General features: G+C 37.9%; 1 pseudogene across 1 annotated transcript; it reads left to right on the forward strand.

The window, feature by feature from the left end:
- Positions 1–2,214: 2,214 nt before the first annotated feature.
- LOC111337983 (contactin-3-like) lies at positions 2,215–19,336 on the forward strand (annotated as a pseudogene). Its single transcript, XR_015992947.1, has 19 exons — positions 2,215–2,296; positions 2,777–3,058; positions 3,991–4,059; positions 5,173–5,467; positions 5,791–6,224; positions 6,627–6,935; positions 7,544–7,819; positions 9,436–9,714; positions 10,374–10,649; positions 11,478–11,753; positions 12,090–12,374; positions 12,913–13,227; positions 14,934–15,233; positions 15,479–15,599; positions 15,695–16,004; positions 16,436–16,478; positions 16,756–17,022; positions 17,316–17,600; positions 18,231–19,336. The product of XR_015992947.1 is annotated as a contactin-3-like (transcript).
- The last annotated feature ends 1,657 nt before the right edge of the window (positions 19,337–20,993 follow it).

A 20,993-nucleotide genomic window follows, 5' to 3' on the forward strand; every position in this document is an offset into this window, starting at 1 on the left:
TTTCCCGTTTTTTTCGCTCCAGGTTAGCAGAATAACGTTCACCTACTGAAAAGTTTGGATTAAAAGTCGAGGATTTGAAGGAAGAGTCTTCGGAATTACTTTGGTAAACAATGTAATTGACAGTCCAACTCTAAAATCCGTCTACTTCTATGAGAATTTATTATGCGGCAAATGATTAACGTTTTCCACACCGACCAATATATTTGGAAACTTAACAGTTTCCATTTTATACAAAATTTGAAGTATCAGAAATCTTTCATTTTATTGATCAAAACGAATAGTTATTAGACAGCTCTTGTGTGGAAAATATTTAAAAACCCGAACACCGAACTCGACGGAAATGCGTGACCCATTAGTCAATAATTGTTTAAGAAACGTAAAATGATACGTGACAAGGATCATCGTGTTTACACACTAGCGTCGGCAAAGGGAGGTTCGTTCTAGCGATTAGTTGCTTCTTTATGTTGAAGAAGGCGGTATTTATTCACTTTAAAGCAGCTCAATCGATTTTAAAGACTACAAAAGACATCCTTTGCAATGGAAGCAGGTTCACTTTCAATCTTTGTGTGTGCCCTTTTCGTATTTTCTGCAGAAGGTAAGGTTTAGAAGAAGTATCTCATTGTTGGAAGCCATTGTATGCTCATATGTATAAACAAAACTAAAGCTATGATCTTACCGGATAGATATTAGAATATAAGCTAAGAATTGGTGATTTTCACATAAAATTTGTTGTATTTCTGAAAATGAAAGTTAGATGAAGCCTGGATATGTCTATGAGAATGTGTAAGTTTAATATGGTCGTCAACGAACTTGTCGGAATATTGAAGTCAATATTTCATATATAATTTGGATATATCAACAAAGTTGAAATGGTAAATTGGCCACCGTAATGATTACAAAAGCTGACGTTTCGAGCGTTAGCCCTTCGTCGGAGCGAATAGAGGAATTGTGGGTTGTGTGTGCTTTTAAAGGCAGAAAATGGAGCTACGTTATTGGTGGGTGCATGGCAACGAGAAAAACATGAATAAATTAATTAATTCATGTTAATTATGAATAAATTATAAATTATAAATTATGAATAAATTATAAATTATAAAAAAACATGAATAAATTAATTTATTCATGTTTTTCTCGTTGCCATGCACCCACCAATAACGTAGCTCCATTTTCTGCCTTTAAAAGCACACACAACCCACAATTCCTCTATTCGCTCCGACGAAGGGCTAACGCTCGAAACGTCAGCTTTTGTAATCATTACGGTGGCCAATTTACCATTTCAACTTTGTTGATATATCCAAATTATTTCGTTACTCCCACCGACGCAGCCCCAAACAGTTTCTTTCGAAACTATCAGCCTTTATTCATTAATATTTCATATAATCAACGACTATCAGGCACCCAGCTGTTTCCAATCGTGTATCGTGCTTTCGTGATGTGAGGCTTGACAGAGAAAGCGGCGGCTATCACGAGAACAGTATGGAATGCGAGATGAACATAAACAACCCGACAAGAAATATCCTTATAAGTGCCTAATGTAGTGTATAGAAAGTCTTGAAATTCTACTTAAAAGTGAAAGTGATTTCCACGGGATAAATCGGTGTTGCTTTATTAATATATCGAAACCAGAAAGTAGCTATTTTTCCTGTTCGTCTCGTACTGATGTCGTGCTATACGAGCCTCATTCAAGGCTTCGGTGTTCCCTCGTTTTAGTAACCTGGATTGGGGTATTTATTTATTGGGTGTTTCAAAAGACGATGGCGCTATCGGTGACAAGCAGCTGGTTTAATTCGTTCCATTTTCGTGTAGTATAACATTTTTTTTGCTGTTGAGTAATTTTTTTTGCTGTTGAGTTTTGCTGTTTTCATTGGCGGTTCATTTTTGCCGATCTTCACCGTGACTGCGTGCGTGACGACGGAAGAAGATGAAAGAGTAATTACTGTGAAAGGTTGAGTTCTCGTTTTATGCTACATGATATTTACGAAATGAGCTTCAACGCTCTCAAAATGAAGGGAAATAAGTGTTAGAAAGCGTTATCATTAAGCGAAAAGCGTTCATATTTAGGAATAATGTCAGAGTAATACTCGTATATACTCAACTCTATTCTTTGATCTGATTCACTGCATATAATATTACTTTTCAGAAATCATACAAATTGCTACACATACTTAGCAGTTCCTTCTTAAAAACAAGACAACCATTATTATCTTTAAAGGCATGGATGATAAGCTTCTTATACTGGTAACAGTTCTCACTAAAGCTGCTCCTGCCTTTGATGATATAGAAATAATTCTGACAGGTTTGAGGGAGATTTTCTCATGGTGTTTATAGGTTGCGATGGAGTATTGCAAAAAGGTTTGCGGCAAAAGAAGAGCTTTAGGTGGTGTTATGTAATATTATCTACCTCTCGTGTGTCACTCTTTTTAGGGTGCCGGCTTGTTATTTCTTAGTTATTTCAGAAACTACAACAGTAGTAAGAAAACGATACTAGCTGCTAATACTTAAAGGTAATTTTAAAACTAGTCAAGTCGAAATATTCCTGCAAAATACTATAATTGCTAAATATTTCCGCAATATTTGGGCATCTTTATTAGGATATGATGCTCTTCTTAGAGATCCCAAAAAATGTAGTTATACGCTAGTTGTTTAAAGTTAGACTTGAAGTTATATCAGAAAGTAAAAACTTGGTGGCGGAGCGCAGCTGGAAAGCCTTTTTTGTTTACATCATCAGGGGCGAGCTTTACTAAAGAACCTCAAAATCCACTCCTTACTTTGGAAGGTGACAATGTTACACTGGAATGGAGGTACACATTGGACGAAGGTGAATCACTTCGTATGGTGTTATTTGAAACTGTTACAGAGCAGATTATGGAAAAAATTCCTTCCGATAACTTACCTTGGATAGACCCCTCGTACCAAGGTCGCTTAGACGCGAACATAACAAATGAATACACATCAATTATTTTCCTCGGAATAAAGAGATCGGACGCGGGAAGCTACACGCTAAAAGTAAACACTAGGAAAAGCAGACTTAGAGGAGAAGTGGAGATTTCAGTACTATGTAAGTACAAAGAGCCTGTGAAAACAATGTAACACAAAGCCAACGAGAAATCATTTAAGTAGTCTTCACCTTTGTCATTAGACATTTAAATCTTACTTATTAATTTGAAAAGTGAGTATATTCGTTTCGCTAGCTTACTTGGGTAAAGGGACAGCCGTTTGGTGAGGTTATATGCCCTCTTTATCATAGAGAACAAGCTATCGACTTACGTTTAGCCCTACTTGGAGCGGCGGCTGTAGTTCCTATTATATTATTTGTGAAGGGAACATGACATCATCCTTCGCATAAACCACGTGGCAGACGAGGACTGGTAACAAATATGTGTGATAGCGGAGGAACGCCGAGTACACCTGATTCGCCTTTAATTAACCGCTTACATGCGGATTTAATTAGCATCAAATTAACGCATACAAGCGGTCAAAGTAGGGCCTATTTACCTATCGTGAGCTTGTGACGTATACCGTCAAAATATTTGTGCCCTTTTCTGACCCCTTTGACTAGCTGCTTTGTTTCCCTGCACAACGCGAACCTTTAGGTTGTTGTTTCCCATTACCTGATCCTGACAAAGGGGTTAGAAAAGGGCACAAATATTTAGACGGTATACGTCACAAGCTCACGATAGGTAAATAGGCCCTACTTTGACCGCTTGTATGCGTTAATTTGATGCTAATTAAATCCGCATGTAAGCGGTTAATTTCGAGCGAATCGGGTGCCGAGTACACTTCACCGACCGAGGGAGCAAAAAAAGAGACTAATTGCATGACTTTCTCTCAAATTGAAAAGCATTGCCACCGAAAACAAAAAGAAATGAAGGAAGAAAAAATCATCGAAAATCATTATTAAGCACTGATGCTCTTTCTCGAAGCTTTAAGTTATATTTCAAAGGATTTTTTTTAATGTTAATTTTCTGTATTGCTTGCTGATAATTACAGATTTAGATCAACCAAATGTTACTTCAATGGATACTAGACCTGTAGAAGGAACTGATGTGACTCTGTTGTGTAATGTTGATGGACAACCAAACCAACAATATCTTGGACATTCAATGGATCTCATTTAGATACCAACAGTAATCCTAGGATTTCTTTGAGGGATGACAACAAGCACCTGACTATTGCGAACGTAAACAGAACAGACAGCGGAGAATACCAGTGCGTGGCAAATAACAGCCTCGGGAAGGTTTCTTCCAATGTCATTACACTAAGTGTCCAATGTAAGAAAACTTTTTGTCCTTCGGTACTTATCTTCTCATGAATTTTATGGCATTTAAATAGATGAGTAAATTATTTGCTGGATTTTGATATCTTTGTGATCTTTAACCCTAGTTTAAATTTTTTTATTTTTACTTTTTCAAGTATCAAAATTTATTGATTTAAAAAGCATTGACTTCTTAAAACCTCTATGCAGCGGTTACTTATCTGTTGTGTAAATGCTCCCAAGCAAGATTGTTTTTTTTTGGAGCACCTGAAAATACTACTTTCTTTTTATTGAAATAATCTATTGCTTATTTTGATTGTCTTGATATGGACGACTGTAGATAAACCCGAAATACGAACTGTTCCACGATTAATTGAAAGAACCGAAGGAGACGAAGCATCTTTATTTTGCAACTTTACCGGAAATCCAGTACCTACAATATCATGGACTAAAAATGGGTTTCCTCTGAACACCAGTGACAATTCTAGGATAAATTTTCCTGACAAGGGAAAGAAGCTCACAATCAAGAATGTGAGCAAAAGAGATAGTGGGGTGTACTCTTGTATTGCAGAAAACAGTCTTGGAAATGCTACGTCCCACGGCGCTATGCTAGAAGTGCATTGAAGTAATATGTATTTTTAATCATGAAAGATCTAAGGTCTAAAGGTGAATCAACGGGGTCGGGATGAAGAGAAAAAGTTATGTTTTCCTGCCAACTGCACAAATCTGTAAGTCTCAGGATAAGTTCCATTTCATAGCATTTGTTTGGGGATTTCAGATTTATTTAAAGTCGAAAGACTCCATTTACGTTCAACACCAAAACTGTACAAAACTGAATTGATAAACCTGTCGAACTAGTAGTTGAAAAGATGAACTGTTTGTTCAAAATGCAATCCATCCTTTGTTTTCAAATGTAGATATACCTGAAGTAGCAATTATCGGTGGTCCACAACAGTTTGTAGTTATCGGTAAAACTAAGAAACTCATCTGCGAGTACAATGCAATGCCACCAGTGTCTGAAGCGCAGTGGATAAAAGATGGCAATGTGATTTCTAGAAATTCAAGTCTGCTACTCCGCAACGAGTCCCGCCTCACTGTTCCATATTACAATGAAAGCCAAATACAGTTGCTTATAAATGGAAGTACTTCTCGAGATGCGGGAAACTACACCTGCCTTGTTATTAATGCTGTTGGCAACTCATCCCAGAAGACGTCAGTCATAAGCCCAGGTACTGTATGTTACAAAGCACTTTACAACTACGATTGTCTCTTTACCGTAGGCGTTTCAGTGAGGCTCCAGATGGGCTACTTAATTCTATTGCCATCTAGATAAGTTGTATATTGGAGAGGGCTTGTGATTTAATTTTGGAGAAGGAGAGGAGAATGAAGACCAATCAGAGAGGGGAACCTCATAAGAGTGTAAGCGATAGCCCTTGGGACGTTCCATCAAAATCACCACAATACACAACCAGAAAAATAAGTTCGAAGTCTACAGTTATTAACAGACCTCCGGGCTAGAACTAATCTGTCTCAAGAAAAAAAACTACTCAATCACTGACGAGACCTAAGAATTTACATGTAGGAGAAAAAGAGCACAAACCTCAGAAAAAGAATCGCCATTTCACTCCAGTATTTGTTTTAAGAAAGTATATTAAATATCAAATTACACAGCTTCTGCTGCTGTCTTTTCACACAGAATTGCCATCAGTTACCATTCATCCAAGAGGAGAAACTGTCCTAAAGGGAAAAAAGATAACTTTGTCTTGTAACGCCACTGGAAAGCCAGAACCGTCAATATCCTGGGTCAAAGATGGATTTTCAGTAAACAACAATTCACGGATCACCTTCTCACAAGACAATGAGCGGTTGACTATAACGAATGTAAGCAGAACAGATAGCGGTGAATACCGATGTGTGGCGAAGAACAGAGTTGGAAATGACACCGCAAATTTCAAAGTGGATGTTCTTTGTAAGTGTCTTAAATTCTTCCATTTTCACTTGTGAGTTGTTATTATTTCTAATATCTATTCCATTTACATTCATAGATCATTATATTTACATTCTTGGGACCAACCCTGGTTTGTAGATTTACCTTTGGATGCACCCTATCCATACCGAATTGGATAGTGCAGCCGTGGTCTTTTCTGAAATATTTATTTCGTTAGAAACTGTATCGGACTTATTTTGTTTCGTTCGTTACCTTGTCCAATACTTGTTCAGTTGAAAAAATCACGGGCTGTCTACTCCTCGTCGTTTGTTATTTAACAGTCGCGGCAAAAACGTAGATGTATTTCGACATCATCACAAAGCAGCAATTAGATGCTGTTCGAAATTTTTATTAACTCTAACGCCAATCCTATTTACCTTTCAGTTGAACCAGAAGTGTCAATCGATGGCAATCAGAAGCAATATGTGGCCAAGGGCGGCAATATCCGGCTGATATGTTGGTATGAAGCGTCGCCACCAGTGTCTGAAGTGCATTGGGTAAAAGACGGAACTGTAATTGCTAGGAATGCTTCGAAGCTGATCAATGGTTCTAGAGTGACAATTCCATCCTTTAATGAAAGTCAAATACAGTTATCAATCACTGCAGCTTCTTCAAGGGATGGGGGAAATTACACCTGTAACGTCACGAATATTTTAAGCAGCACACAGGACACGACAATGATCATAATTGAAGGTATACGATAAAGTTTTAAACTGGGCCTTTCTCTTAAGTAACGAATTTGAAACACTCATTAGATACATTTTTACCATTGGAGCTGAAGAAGACGTCTCGTCTCTCAATAGATATCGTCCTTGAAAACTGCTCAACAATTACTATCAATGAATTTGAATATAAGAATCATATATGTGCACTGTGGTTGCATGAAATGTGTGAAAGCGATCCTTGCAGTAATAAAATCTATTTATGTAGTAGTGGAAACAAGGCCTGAAAAAAGAAAATTAAAAAGAAATTCATTGATTTATCACTTCAACGGGTTTAATTCGAATCAACATAATGACTAGTTCTCAGTTGGCTCGTTAACTCAGTTTGTAGAGCGCCGCACTGGTATCGCAGAGGTCACGTATTCAATTCTCGTACGGGCCTTATTTCCACTAACACATAAGTAGGGTTTAGTACTGTGAGTATATTTCCCCTAATTGTCAGCAATAAATTAAACAAAAGACAGGGTGAGAACTTTCAAATACACCTTCACAACAGGCTCAGAAGAGTTATTATTACATGTACATGTAACTAATCTTTTTTTTTAATCAACCTTGCACAAATGCCATATTTATTTTCAGATAAACCTGAGATCGCAACTCATCCTTGCAATATCACAACAGAAGAAGGTCATGACGTAACTTTGTATTGTAATGCCACTGGAAATCCAGCCCCGATCATATCATGGACCAAGAATGGAAATCCTTTACGTAACGGCTCCAGGATCACTTTGTCACCAAGCCAGGAACAGCTGACAATAACGAAAGTGAACAGAATAAACGGTGGCAAATACAAATGTGAAGCGTAAAACAGAGTTGGAAGAGATATCTCTTACGCTTCCACGGTTAATGTTCAGTGTAAGTGACTTCAAATAACCGTCGTGCATGTATAAACACTATCATTCCTTTCCGCATGTGGCAGTAATGTCGCTAAATTGATGAGGGCTAAACCGATGGGCTAAATTGCTGTTATCAATAAGGGTACAGATACCACTGTTCATAGAATCGTTTTATTAGGGGTTGATATTTTGGTAAAAAAACCCTATCGACTTTGGCTTACTGTACTAGCAGTAGTGGAAGTAGTAGTAGTTGAAGTAGCGGCAGCAGCAGTAGTACTTGTACTCAGTGGCAGTAATTGTTATAGTGGTTTTAGTGGCAGTAGACTTCGTTTGACGTGGATAACTTTTAATAGCAATTGAAATATGATCTGATGGCCCCAAACTATTCCCTCATTAATCCATTCATTATTCTGCACTTACGAATAAGCACAAAAAAGAAAAAAAATTAAGGGAATACATCTGGGAAATGGGGAGCCACTGCACAAATCGGTCGACGCGTGACACCGTTACTCTGTGTATCCGTACTCTGATAAAGCATGCGGTTTTAACCAATCAGAACGTGTGTTATATAGAAACCTTGTTGTGACTGCCTTTCGAACTCTAGCAATAATTATCTAAGTTGCGGTCGATTCTTTCATCTTCCTTTTGATCAAACTATGCTTCCTAAGCATGGACGAACGTCTTGTAAGAATTTGTACCTTCAGAAAACGTCTTTTTCATCGGTTCTTCGTCTTGTCACTGGTACTGTTTTATTTATCTATCCCAGGAGGTAAAAATCATTTTTCATCATTCGAAGACAGATTTTTTTTAACAGATGTGGAAGCGGAAATCAACCTCGTTTAATTTGAATTAAGAAGCTTTGGCCTCTTTGCGTATCAATTTTATCCGTTTAATTCTCCCGAAATTTACAATGTAATCGAGTTGAATTCTCTTGAGTACGAGAGAAGGATCTTTTCAAGTTGAATTTGTTGAAATTCAGTGTTTCAGTTGATTTTCTTAAGCAAAATATTTCGATATTGTAATTTAACTCGAATGTTTCGTTTTCTAGAGTTATTTTTTTGCTTAAATCTGCTAATCCGCGTTAATGCAGCAAGAGTTAATCGAATTAATTGCTTTCTAGGTATAAGCTCGTCTATTTTTACCGAGATATTCTCCGAAAATTGCTTAAACTTTAAGCTTATTTGAATAAATACTCATTATTACCCTAAAAATATTCCGACTGTCTATAAACTATTTACCGATATACTTACTGCTGGTCTTATTTATGTTTTGCATGGAGAATTTGCCTCGATGGGAAGTGACTGTTTTCTGTCTTTGCGTTAGTGTTTTGAAACATTGATATTTCGATATAAATGATATCGCAGCATGTACATGCATCCTAGATTTAATGATGTTCAAGGAAGTTTTTTTTTTAAGTTATGCAGCCTTTCTTCATTAAGAGCTTCCTTTTGTAGTAGCACTTATATTATCTCACCGAAAGAATGAGGAAAGCGGATCAGTCTAAGTGTGGAGCGAAGATATGCTGAAAAAGAAGCAAACCGCAAGTGGTCACATAACGTTATTTTTTTTTTTGGCATGTTATATTTATACTTTTGTGCACGTCCTATGCCAACTAAAGTATTTTTGAAATTGCAGATCAAGCTGAGATCATTTCTCATCCTCAAGCTTTCGTCACAGAAGAAGAGGGAAATAATTTAACTTTATTTTGTAATGCCACTGGAAACCCAGCAGCGAAAATATTATGGACCAAAGATGGTTCCGTTATAGACAATAATTCCAGGATCAATTTTTCAGAAGATAATAAGCGCTTGAATATACGAAATGTAAACGGAAAAGACAAGGGGAGTTACCGATGTGTGGCGAACAACAGCCTTGGAAATGATACTTCAAACGTTTCTACTGTTGATATCCAATGTGAGTTCTTATCTCTACACTCTAATCTTAATAACACTCTACTTTCTTCGACCAGGGTATGAATAGTATTTTGAAACCAGACCTCCACTGAATACAGCTCTCTACACACTTCTCACTTTGTTTTCGCCATGGTCAACTTTTGTAATAATTCTCGTCTAAGAATCATGGTCCCTGATTAGCATCCGGTCATACACGCAGCAGCACACCTTTCACCCTATATTTTTATTTTAAAATAACAGGGCTGTACTGTCATGTATGCATTTTTATGCATACGCCTTTTTGCTTATTATTTATTTACCCTATGCTAACCAGATAGTTTTAAAAATTGCAGTTAAAAATTGCAGATAAACCTGATATTACTACTCGTCCTAAAAGGAAGCAAAAAAGGGAAGGAGGAAACTTGACTTTTAGTTGTCGTGCTAAACATACCTTATTAAACCAAATCTACCTAAGCGAAAGTCAGGAACAGAGAACAAAAAATCTAAACTTTTTATAGGTTTTCAATTCGTTGCAAACGTTTATTTTCAACATACCTTGTTTAAGTCGGCATACATCGGTTTAAATAGCAAACAGTCTTAAACCACGCTGAACAAAACATCTTTAAGAAATTTTTGAGGCTTGGTTTGAATGAGGTACAAGGTTTGTTTTCAATATTACAGATCGACCTGAGATAGCTGCTCTCCTGCAGGATATTACGAAACCAGAAGGGGAAAATGTGTCATTAATTTGTAATGCCACTGGAAATCCAGAGCCTGAGCTGACATGGTTTAAAGATGAACACCTCGTAAATAGCAGCAACAGGATTAGTTTTTCAGCAGGCAACAAGTCGCTGATGATAGCGAATGTGAACAGAACAGATAGCGGAAAATACCTTTGTGTCGCCCATAATGAAGTTGGAGACGCTACCTCGAATATCACCATATTAAATGTTGAATGTAAGTGAGCACTATACTTGACAAATGTAGAAGCCTTGACTGTGCTCTGTGCTGTAGTAAAACACGCAAGAGGCGGCTAGAGCACGAAAGAAGTGTAAGAAGAAACACGGGACGTAGTCGAGTGTTTCTCCCCATTTCTTGATATCTTAATATCGGAGCAAATTTTTATTTCAGTTCACCTGAAGGACATTAGATGAAATTTCAGATCGCCATGGTCATGGCGATCTGAAAGCAGTCGACCTGAAATCGTAACAATTTGTATAAATTTATGACAGTTATGCCAGTGTGGATATAATTTCAAGTTTTATCATTCCTGTTTTGTTCTGTTTAGTTTTTAAACACGTAACTATACACTACTTTACGAGTATCAGCTGTGTTTGATTTTTGTTACCGTACTTAAGCTTACAATCTAACTGAGCGAGAAAACATTCGAAAGTCGGACTTTCCGTTCCTCTTTTTCTTTCAGGATTTTGGTTTCTGCACAGCACGTTGTAATAATGCAAATTACGGCGCTTGGCTTGTTTACAAACCTTTGTTTGGTTCTTCCGTTGCTACTTTCCGGCTTGCTTATTCCGAAATTCCACTTTCAATTCCACTAATGAAAAGAAGTTAGACTAATACAAGCAATGACGGCGTTTTATCAAAACCTTATTACAAAAAAAAATTATTTATGTGTTCATAATCAGCGCACAAGGGTCCGCATCATAGTGGAACGTATATGATAGGTAGATTCTTTTCAGAATAACTAACCAAGAACCATTTGTATAAAGATACTGAGCGAATAAAGCCCTAGAGGAAAATTCTTATCCGTCGGTTTATTCGTTTCAGATCAACCGGAAATTATCACCGATCCCTCTGATGTCTCGGTGAAAGAAGGAAAAAACACGGCATTATATTGTAACGCGACTGGAAATCCATTGCCAACAATATCATGGAAAAAAAATGGAAATCCTATCGGCAATAATTCCAGGATCAGTTATTCAGCAGAAAGCAAAGAGTTGAAGATAATAAATGTGAACAGGACAGACAGTGGAACATACCGGTGTGTGGCTGTCAATAGCATTGGTAATGCCACCTCACGTGATGCTACATTAGATGTAGAATGTAAGTATTCCTAATAATGATAGTAATAATAGTAATATTCAGTGAGGGAACTCAACTCGCCAAGGCGGTTTTCTGGAAGGCCCAGTGAAATATTTCATGAATCGTTCTAACTTCTTCAGTAGAGAGTCAGCTGGAAATTCTGGAAAACTGTCCTTTTGACCTAGATTTTCTATGTGCTCTACCGATATCCTATGTTGCAAACAGAAGCAAACCTCAATGTTCCAAATATAAGGAGGTGTAGGCGTTTATCACAATGCGATTTGTAGTTGATATGCTAATGTTTATTGCTATGTGGTTGCCAGTAACGCAAAGAGGGTGTTTGTTTTGCAATTGTAGATCAAAGTGAGATCACCACTCATCCTAGTAATGCGACAAAAAGAGAAGGAGAAAATGTTACGTTACACTGCAATGCTACTGGAAATCCGCTCCCCACTCTATCATGGACAAAAGATGGGTCTAACCTAGGTAACAACTCTAGGATCAGCTTTACAGAAGACAAAAATGAGTTGACCATTACCAGTGCGAAGCAAGTAGACAGTGGAGCATACCGTTGTGTGGCGAATAATAGCCTTGGAAATGATACTTCTAATGCTGCTGTCGTAAATGTCCAGTGTAAGTGCCGTGGAGTGTTCATGAGAAAACGAATTATTTGAATCATTATATGAGGCTCGATAGTCCTTGAAAAAGTCCGTAGTGTTTTGGTCCAAAAAAGGTGTACGAGTCCCGCGTCCTTATCTTAATTAGTTGGCTAAACAGTCGCGTTTATGCTGTTCATTTTAGAAATTCTGGAAAAACTGTCCTTTCGGTCTAGATTTTCTAATTGCTTTACCGATATCCTATGTTGTAAACAGCAACAACCCTCAATTTTCCGTGTATATGGAGGTGTAGGCGTGGATCGCATACAAAGTTCAACAAAATTTGTAATTTATATGTATGTGGTTGCCAGTAACGCAATAGGGGGCATTTTTTTTTAATGCGCACGTGTTCTTTTGGCATGTGCTTGTTTACAGCTCCTTAGAAACTTATAAACATGTTCCTTTAAACGTCATTTTCAAATTTGTGAAATTGCAATAGATTATAGGAATGGAAGTCGTGACTTAAAAAAGTACTTTTATGTTTAATCTAAATTGTTCTTTTGACTTCACGATTTTGCCTTCAGAACCTAGCGGTGCACCACAAGCTGTTACAATTAGTGTTGCATCCTCAAAAAGTATATCCGTTTCATGGGATCCTGTCATTGCTGATGATCGAAATGGAATCATTAAAGGGTATAGATTGACTTATCAGGCCTTACCAAATGGTGACATGGTCGCCAAGTTCCTCAATACCACTTACGAGCAACAAAATGAAACGCAAATACTTATTCTAGATGATCTGAATGAGTTTACAAACTACAGCATTACAGTGTTAGCGTTTACTGTTTTTGGAAATGGACCAGCAAGTGTTGCCCAGGTTGCGGAGACACTGGAAGACAGTAAGTTTAAGTCAAACGTATTTGCTGTTATTTCTATGGTTTTTTTTCGTTACTGCCTCGCACAAAGCAGAGACAGAGATGACCACGGTTATTGAGGTCAATATAAGAACATTTCCCATACAAGTTAAATATGAGCTAGAATAGGAGAGAAAGGCGTGTCATAGTGTTCATTGCTTTTGCGGAGTGGTTTGTGTCGAATGAGGAGGGTGCAGATCATCATGAGAAAAGAATGTCTCTCAAATAGTACCTGATGCAGTAGCGTTTAACGCATAAGCTACTCTTACCATACAGATAAAATAGAGCAGTGTCCGTACAGTATAATTATATACTGTAAGCACAGTGATCAAGTCTAACTCTGAGATTGATTTTTTGCGTGACTACAAGTAAGTAACTTGTTTCCTTTAGCCAGAGAGAAATAACAAGAGAAAGTAGGAAAAATTAATTGGCCATTTAGCAGTTTTACACATACTGGATTCAAAAAAGGATATGACTGAGTTCCAAATGTGATAATGTGAAATATTCACTGGTCTTTTATGTCACTACAAACAATATTTTGAAAATTATAACACAGGAAAAAAGTAAAGTCCTTTAAAAGAAATGATGGGTATACGGGACGCAGCGCAATTTCATCTCTATTTTGTTTTGTTTTGGACTGTAGACTTTCGCCGTTAAACAAAACTGTCATGTTGAAAACAAAGAATACGCAGGGGCGGAAATAATGCAAGTATTTTTCATCGTGCCAAAATCAAGGGTGTTTATAACATAGCTTGTAAATTCGTGCAATCAAATTCAACAACGCGAGCGTGCTTCAATTTTCCATTGTGCACGCTTGTGACGTCGGCAAACAAATGCCCCGCGAAAAAATTTTTTTCTTGTGAGTGACTTTAGCATTTTTTTTTAAAAATACAGGAAAAGCTTCCGCAAAAAGGTTAAACTAGACATGGCAACAAGCAAACAAGCCGATGAAGATCAGCCTACTTTTTCTTTGGGAATGGATTTTTTAACTCCCGAGAAAGAATCCAGAGAAAGGGAAAACAAAACAATCAGCGCCGGTTTCATCTCGTTTGGCAACTCTAACTTCATTTCTACGCGTGAATTCACCTGTCAGTTTTTGACCAATCTGAGACAAGATCATTGAGGCACAGCAAAATACTTTTGCGAAACAAAATGAATAAACAACGCATTGAAGCGTAGAAGAGGGAATTTCTGCCCTTTTTACATAAACTACAGCGTTGAAGATGTTATAAAACAATTGGTTCATACGTCAGCTGTGCGTTCATCAAGACATGAAGCACTTGGGAAGTTTGGAGAGCACTCAAGAAGCTTAAGTTGCTCTCGGCTACGCCTCGAGCAACTCTTACGCATCTTTCTTGCTCTCTAAACTTCCCGCGTGCTTCATATCTCGATGAACGCAGGCTGACGTATGAACCAATTGTTAACTCCACCCATTATCTACAAAGATACATTCATGTATGTTTAGTCTACTTTGTTGATTATTTCAAATTAGAAACGGTCATGTCCTAGTTTATGCTATTATATATTGTTAGTTTCCTTTACAGTGAACCAGTCAATATCATTTTTCCTTAAAAGATAACCTGTTCATTTGGGAGAGGGAATTCAATCTTTAGTTAGCATTGTATGATGAAGCGTTTTATACTCAGCGATAACTAAATGTCCAATTATTATCATATATTTTCTTCAAATAGGACCAAGTCGTGGACCAGAGAATGTTTCTTCTAGTCAAGTAAACGATACGACAAAAAAAATCACTTGGGTTACACTACCTAAAGAAGTGGCAAACGGCTTAATTGAACTTTACGAAGTCCGTTTTGAGTTGAAGGAGAGCTGTTTAAAGGTTGACTCTACGTTTCATACAATGAATACAACCAAATCAAGGGTGTTACTGACTGTCTTTTGGATGTGTGCAAAGTATGAAGTGTCCGTTAGAGGTTACACTGTGGCAGGGCCTGGACCCTATAGCAAAGCTGTAGTTGTTCAAACAAAAAGTAAGTTGGGAAGGTGAAACTGATGGTAAAATATCATCGGTTTTATACAGTTTTAATCGGTATCATTACGTTATACTTTTTTCGTGTCTAGTAACGCGTGCCTAGCCTAAACCATGCCAATCACGGCAAAGTGTCTATCATTTTCGTTGCTTGCTTTCTAACGAGATAAAGAGCCAGATTAGTTAGCCCTTGAGTTTTCATATTTTATGTGGGTGTGAGTTCGGTCCTTACTTTTTCTTGCACAGGTTTGAAATTATCCAAAATGTGGTCAAAAGAAACACCCTCTTCACCAACCTTCTCTCAGACCTCAAGTGGAGAAGGCATAACAGCAAAGATAACATTACCACGCTTTCCAGGAAATGCAAAGTATGAGCCTTATAGTGAAACCTTATTTTTAAGTGAAGGCTTTGCCAATCTTTTAGGCTGCTTTTTGCTAAATAAACGAACATCTCATTTCACAGTTTCTTTCAAGTCATCGTTATCAGATACAGCTTGGACTATACTGGTATGGTAAACTCGCCTGATAGTTTTACGCCAAAGGATTTGATGACATATGAGGAAGCCCACAAATCATCTGCTCCTGCAGCGTATGTCACTTTTCAGTTTAGAGCACACGACTTTGATGCATTCCGAGAATTTGTTGTTGGAGATGGAGCAAATTCAAACAGTGAAACAAGAAAAAGGAGAAGCATTAATGAGGACGACTTTCATAATAAACCACTCCAGCCAAATACGAAATACAAAGTGTTCCTCAGAGCTTTCATCGATAAGGTATAGTGACACACGTCTGCTTCTCAGAATGCAAACTAGTATCATAAAATTCAGTGGTCTGTTTCACTAGCATGACGCTGGACCATCGCTTAGGTGCCTTCAAAATTTTCGGGCTCAATTAGACGTTGCAAAAGATGTAGCTTAGTTTATGGCTAGGGAATGCAAATGCTAACCCTTTATGCTCCGGTTCTAATCATGAAGAAAACCTATGACTTTAAGTTGGACATTCGCTCTTCTGATCGTTCCTTTGTTCGGGCATTCAGTCATTCAATCGGTCGGCCAAATCTACTTTTCGTTTAATCTTACCTACTTTGGCTTTGACTGCATTTGTGCTGAAAACAAGGAACTTACTTTGTGTACAGAAAAAAGAAAGAAGAAAAATCTTACAATTTTATGGATGGTTACTTTCCTTTTTGCTTTTTTGATTGCAGACGGTGTACATTTCTAGTAACTTTGTAACGATTGAAACCAAAGGTAATTTTCATGAAATTCTTTTGCGACTAAAACTTTAGATTTCCAATCAGTTAGAATGCTGCTCTTTCTCCCCCCGAGAAACTCCCTGTTTTTTCGCCTAGCTATGATACTGGTTAACTGAAAATTTCACTCATGCTAACTCATTGACACTCTTATCAGGCAAGCTCTATCAAAGGTAGATCCCGTGTCTTCCTTTTTGTCTCAGAAAAACTTCCCTTGTTGTGGCTTTCTATGCTACTGCTTTGTAAAAAGTGCTAACTTGGTGAACTTCTACCAGATAAGCCCAACGTCAAAGGCCTACCTGAAAGAACTATTTTTCGAGTTGGCGATGTGGTAGTATTGACATGTGAAGCTACTGGAGATCCTAAGCCTTCTGTTTCTTGGAGTAAAGATGGAAATACCAATATACCTTGGGCTCAGTTCAGGAACGATAAGCACATTCTTGTTATTCAAGAGGTCGCCCCTACTGATGGAGGCATTTACGAATGCAGAGCGTCAAACGCTTTTGGGCAACGCCGTACAGCTACAGCAGTGGTCATTGCTGGTTAGTATCATCCACTGTGGTGTGACTGGCCACAAAATGAAAACATTTCTTTATGCGAGCAGAAGCTAAAAACTGGTGGTACTAGATTTCACGAGCGAAAAATTCGAACCATTCGGGTGAAAATTGTAGCAATCAGCTCTCAGAAAGTGGTATTGGTTACGTATTACTGTCATGTTTTACATCATGCATCGGTACATACCGCTAGTATTAGATATACAAACATCGACTTGGGAACTTCACCTTTGCATGTATTAAAGATGCTGAATCTTATCTTTTTTCCTCTTAAAACTCAGTGCCGCCCAGCATCAGGGAAGATGTTTCCCCACCATCAGTTACATGCGCAAAGGACACTCCTTGTTCTTTGCTATGCCATGCAACTAGTGACATTCCATTTAACTACTCTTGGACAAGAAATGGCCAGGCTCTAGATGGCCGTAACATTAAAGTCATAAAAAACACTGTTATTGTCACTCCTCTTGATGATCAAGATTTTGGAGATTATGTGTGTCATGCCACAAACTCGTTTGGATCTACAACTTACAAAATAACTTTGTCAGAAAGCCAAGAGGAAGGAAACAGTAAGTCTTGTCCAGCAATGTTTAACGCTCTCAACGTCCAAAAACCATTTGATCCTTGACAGTTCTATCTGTTTTCTACACGCAGTATTTATGAATACACATACTGCTTCAAGTAGGTTTTGGCACCAAACGTATACTTCGATATGATAGTTTTTTTTTCAGACATTTTGGTGTATTGCCAGAGGAAACAGGGCGAAAATCAAAGCACCTAGGTTTGAAAAAAATAGAAGAAAAGAAAAAAAAAATGATAAATTAAACAAGAAAGAAGTATATTTCTAAATATATATATAAAGAGGACGTATTTCGAAATAAATATTCAAAAAGCCAGCAAACAAACAAACAAAATAAACAAACAAGACATTGGCCCATCAAATTAAAGTAAATTCAGATTATAACATGAATCAAATAACACCAACTTCTTTGCCCCTTAGCGCTTTAGAATTGCCTCTTTTACCCAACTTGGATATCGTTTTGATTTATTTAGGAAAAGAAACGTTTCTTTTTTTATCTAGTTTTCTTTTCTTTCTTGTCTTTTTTTCTTACTGTTTGAAGAGACTGTAATTTCGATAGATTTGTTTCTAAACAGTGCACCTCTTTTTATCTGAATATTTTTCACTACTTTTTGGACAGATGTACGAAGCATCTTTCGGGCTGGTGACATTGCATGGTCATGCGTCGTTTTCATGTTGCTAGTTTTGATTGGTGTATTGATATGGTGGCTTAGAAGAGCTCAGGCAAACAGCAGAAGAGCGACAGCTGAGAAAGCCATTGTTTTAGATACTGTCCAGTCTGTCGTACCACTTGAGAAGCATGTGTCAGAGCCAGGTTCATACATGGAACTACGCCCCAGGCCTTCGGATGGACAAACACGAGTACCCCCTGAATATCAGTCCTTACGAGGGGGCCACGCGAACGCTGGGTATTACAACGTTGATCCCAAAACAGAGAACAAAAAGGGACCAAATGAAGAAATATATGAGGAAATAGAGCTTTCTGATCGTTAATTTCTAGTTTTTAAGTGGTGGACTGTTAGTAGTAGTAGTAGTAGTAGTAGTAGTAGTAGTAGTAGTAGTAGAATCTTTATTTATACACGATAAGAATTAAAGCTAAAAAGCTCGTGGGGTCGTGTACTTAACAAAATAGTATCTAGCCAACTTATGATTAAACTTAGACACATTTCAAACTAAATAAGAAACTACAATACAATAAAACATTCAATTTCCTCTCAACTTAAAAGTACTTGTAATCAGTTAATCTATTCCTAGCCGTCGAACCTGATAAACTAGTAAAAGTACAGCTTGTGAATTGATTGTTTCTCCTGAGTAGCCTCCTGAGATTCTTAAGGGCGAAACTACCCACATTTTTGACATGATGGTTAACATAGTTCCATAGCACCGAACTTCTATATGCTAAAGAGTCCTTTAACAATCTAGTGTTGAATTTAGGTGGGCTATTGCTTCTTGGTCTCTTAGTGAATAGCTACATTCCCGCCTTATGAATATGCTATTAATTAGAAACTGAGGTAGTGAGACTTTACTTGCTCTATAAAAAAGGTTAACTATTTGAAATTTGTATTCTAAATTGATCGTATCCCATCCTGAAACGTCGAGAGCTACATTAGATTCCGTATCTGTGGATAAGTTGTAGACAGTTTTTGCTGCTCTACAGTGAAGTTTCTCAATTGAGTACAGAAGGTCTGAATTTGTACACGAACCCCATAATATAATATAATACTTCACAGAAGGTAATATTACACGAAAATAAAATTTTAAAAGGACATTTTTGGGAAAGAACCTTGAGCGCTTCAATAAGTCTATTTTGTTCGCAAAGTTTTTCTTTAGTTCTAGCATATGCGGTATCCAGGTAAGCTTGTCATCTACAATCCTTCCAAGAAGAAGCGATTTTTTGACATAGCCTAAAACAGATTTACCCAAAAATATTGGAGGTAGCGGTCCTATAATGGTTGGTGTACTAATTAACATGACTTCGCTCTTAGCCGGGTGAGGTGTTAAGCGATTCTCTAGGCACCACCTGTAGACCTCTTGCAAAGCACAGTTCAAGGAAGCAATCGCTGCGTCTGCAGACTTTCCGATGCTGAAAATTGACGTATCGTCCGCATACATGAACAGGGATCCCGTGGTAATGGCGGCGGGCACGTCATTAGTGAACAAAGTGAACAAAATAGGGCCTAAAACAGATCCCTGTGGTATACCATTTGTTACTGGTAACATGTCAGATTTGACTCCATTAATCACAGTGTACTGCATTCTTCCCCTCAAGTAGTCCCTAATCCAATCTAGCAACACTCCCGTGATACCAAAATTATATTTCAGCTTCTTCTTCCCGGCCGGACAAATACTCATGGTCTTAAAATAAGTGAGGAGAATTTGCTACCTTTCTATAATATCAAGAAATGGATAGATATTCTAGTCTTCTCGGATAAGGACGAATAAACCGTAGGCCCCGTCTCCCGCAGGGTTAGGGGTAGGAGACGTTAATTTCCCACGCACGAGATTACTGTGTGGTGGATGTCCTCCCCTGGGGTGGGATGGGAGGGAAGGTGAGATCGTTACATGGACTGAAGCGGCTGCCAGAGGCGCCTGATAATGCTGACGTCCGATCTCAACCTTATCATTGTAACTAGACACGTTTGTTGTTTAGAGTGCTTGAGACTTTCTTTCTTACTTTCTATTCTTTCAGCAAGATTTCGTGTGATACGCTGTCGAACGCTTTTCTGAAGTCCACAAAGGCTACTGCGACAACATTACCAGAGTCTAACGCTCTCCTCCATATTTCTGTCAGATGTACTAGGAATTAAGAGCTCAGTCGAGTAGCCGCTTCGGTAGGCCCATTGCTTCTTTGTGATTAAATGATTGTCGACAGAAACGTGCTGCACCACTTTATCTTTTATTTCTGCTTCCAGGATCTTGCTTGGTACGCTTAAAAGGGAGACAGGTCGATAATTTCCGCAGTCTGTTTCATCATCCTTTTTGAAAAGCGGAGTTAATCGGGCAGTCTTCCATAGGGAAAATTCTTTGTTCAATGCTGTAATTATAAAGGTTGACCAATGCTGGTACAATAGCCTTTCCTGCCAATTTAAGAAGTTTAGGCGAGATGTCATCAGGTCCAACTGCCTTATTCGTTTTAAGTTTATTTACCTTTTTTTCAACAGAATGGTTTGTAATCGAAATAGGGCTTTTAGGTGACAATATATAAGGTGACGTGCTGGCATCCACTTAAGCGGGCTGCGGTGGCATTGGCAGTGATTTAATTAAGTTCTCGCCGTTCTCCGAGAAGTATGCATTCATCATTTGTGCTTTTTCCTTATCCATTAAAGCAAAACTGCCGTCGGTTCTCTTAAGGGGGCCTATTGTTCTGTTGCGTGCTGAGCGA

Source organism: Stylophora pistillata, chromosome 11 (genome assembly GCF_964205215.1).
Source record: "Stylophora pistillata chromosome 11, jaStyPist1.2, whole genome shotgun sequence".
In the NCBI taxonomy this organism is placed as follows: domain Eukaryota; kingdom Metazoa; phylum Cnidaria; class Anthozoa; order Scleractinia; family Pocilloporidae; genus Stylophora; species Stylophora pistillata.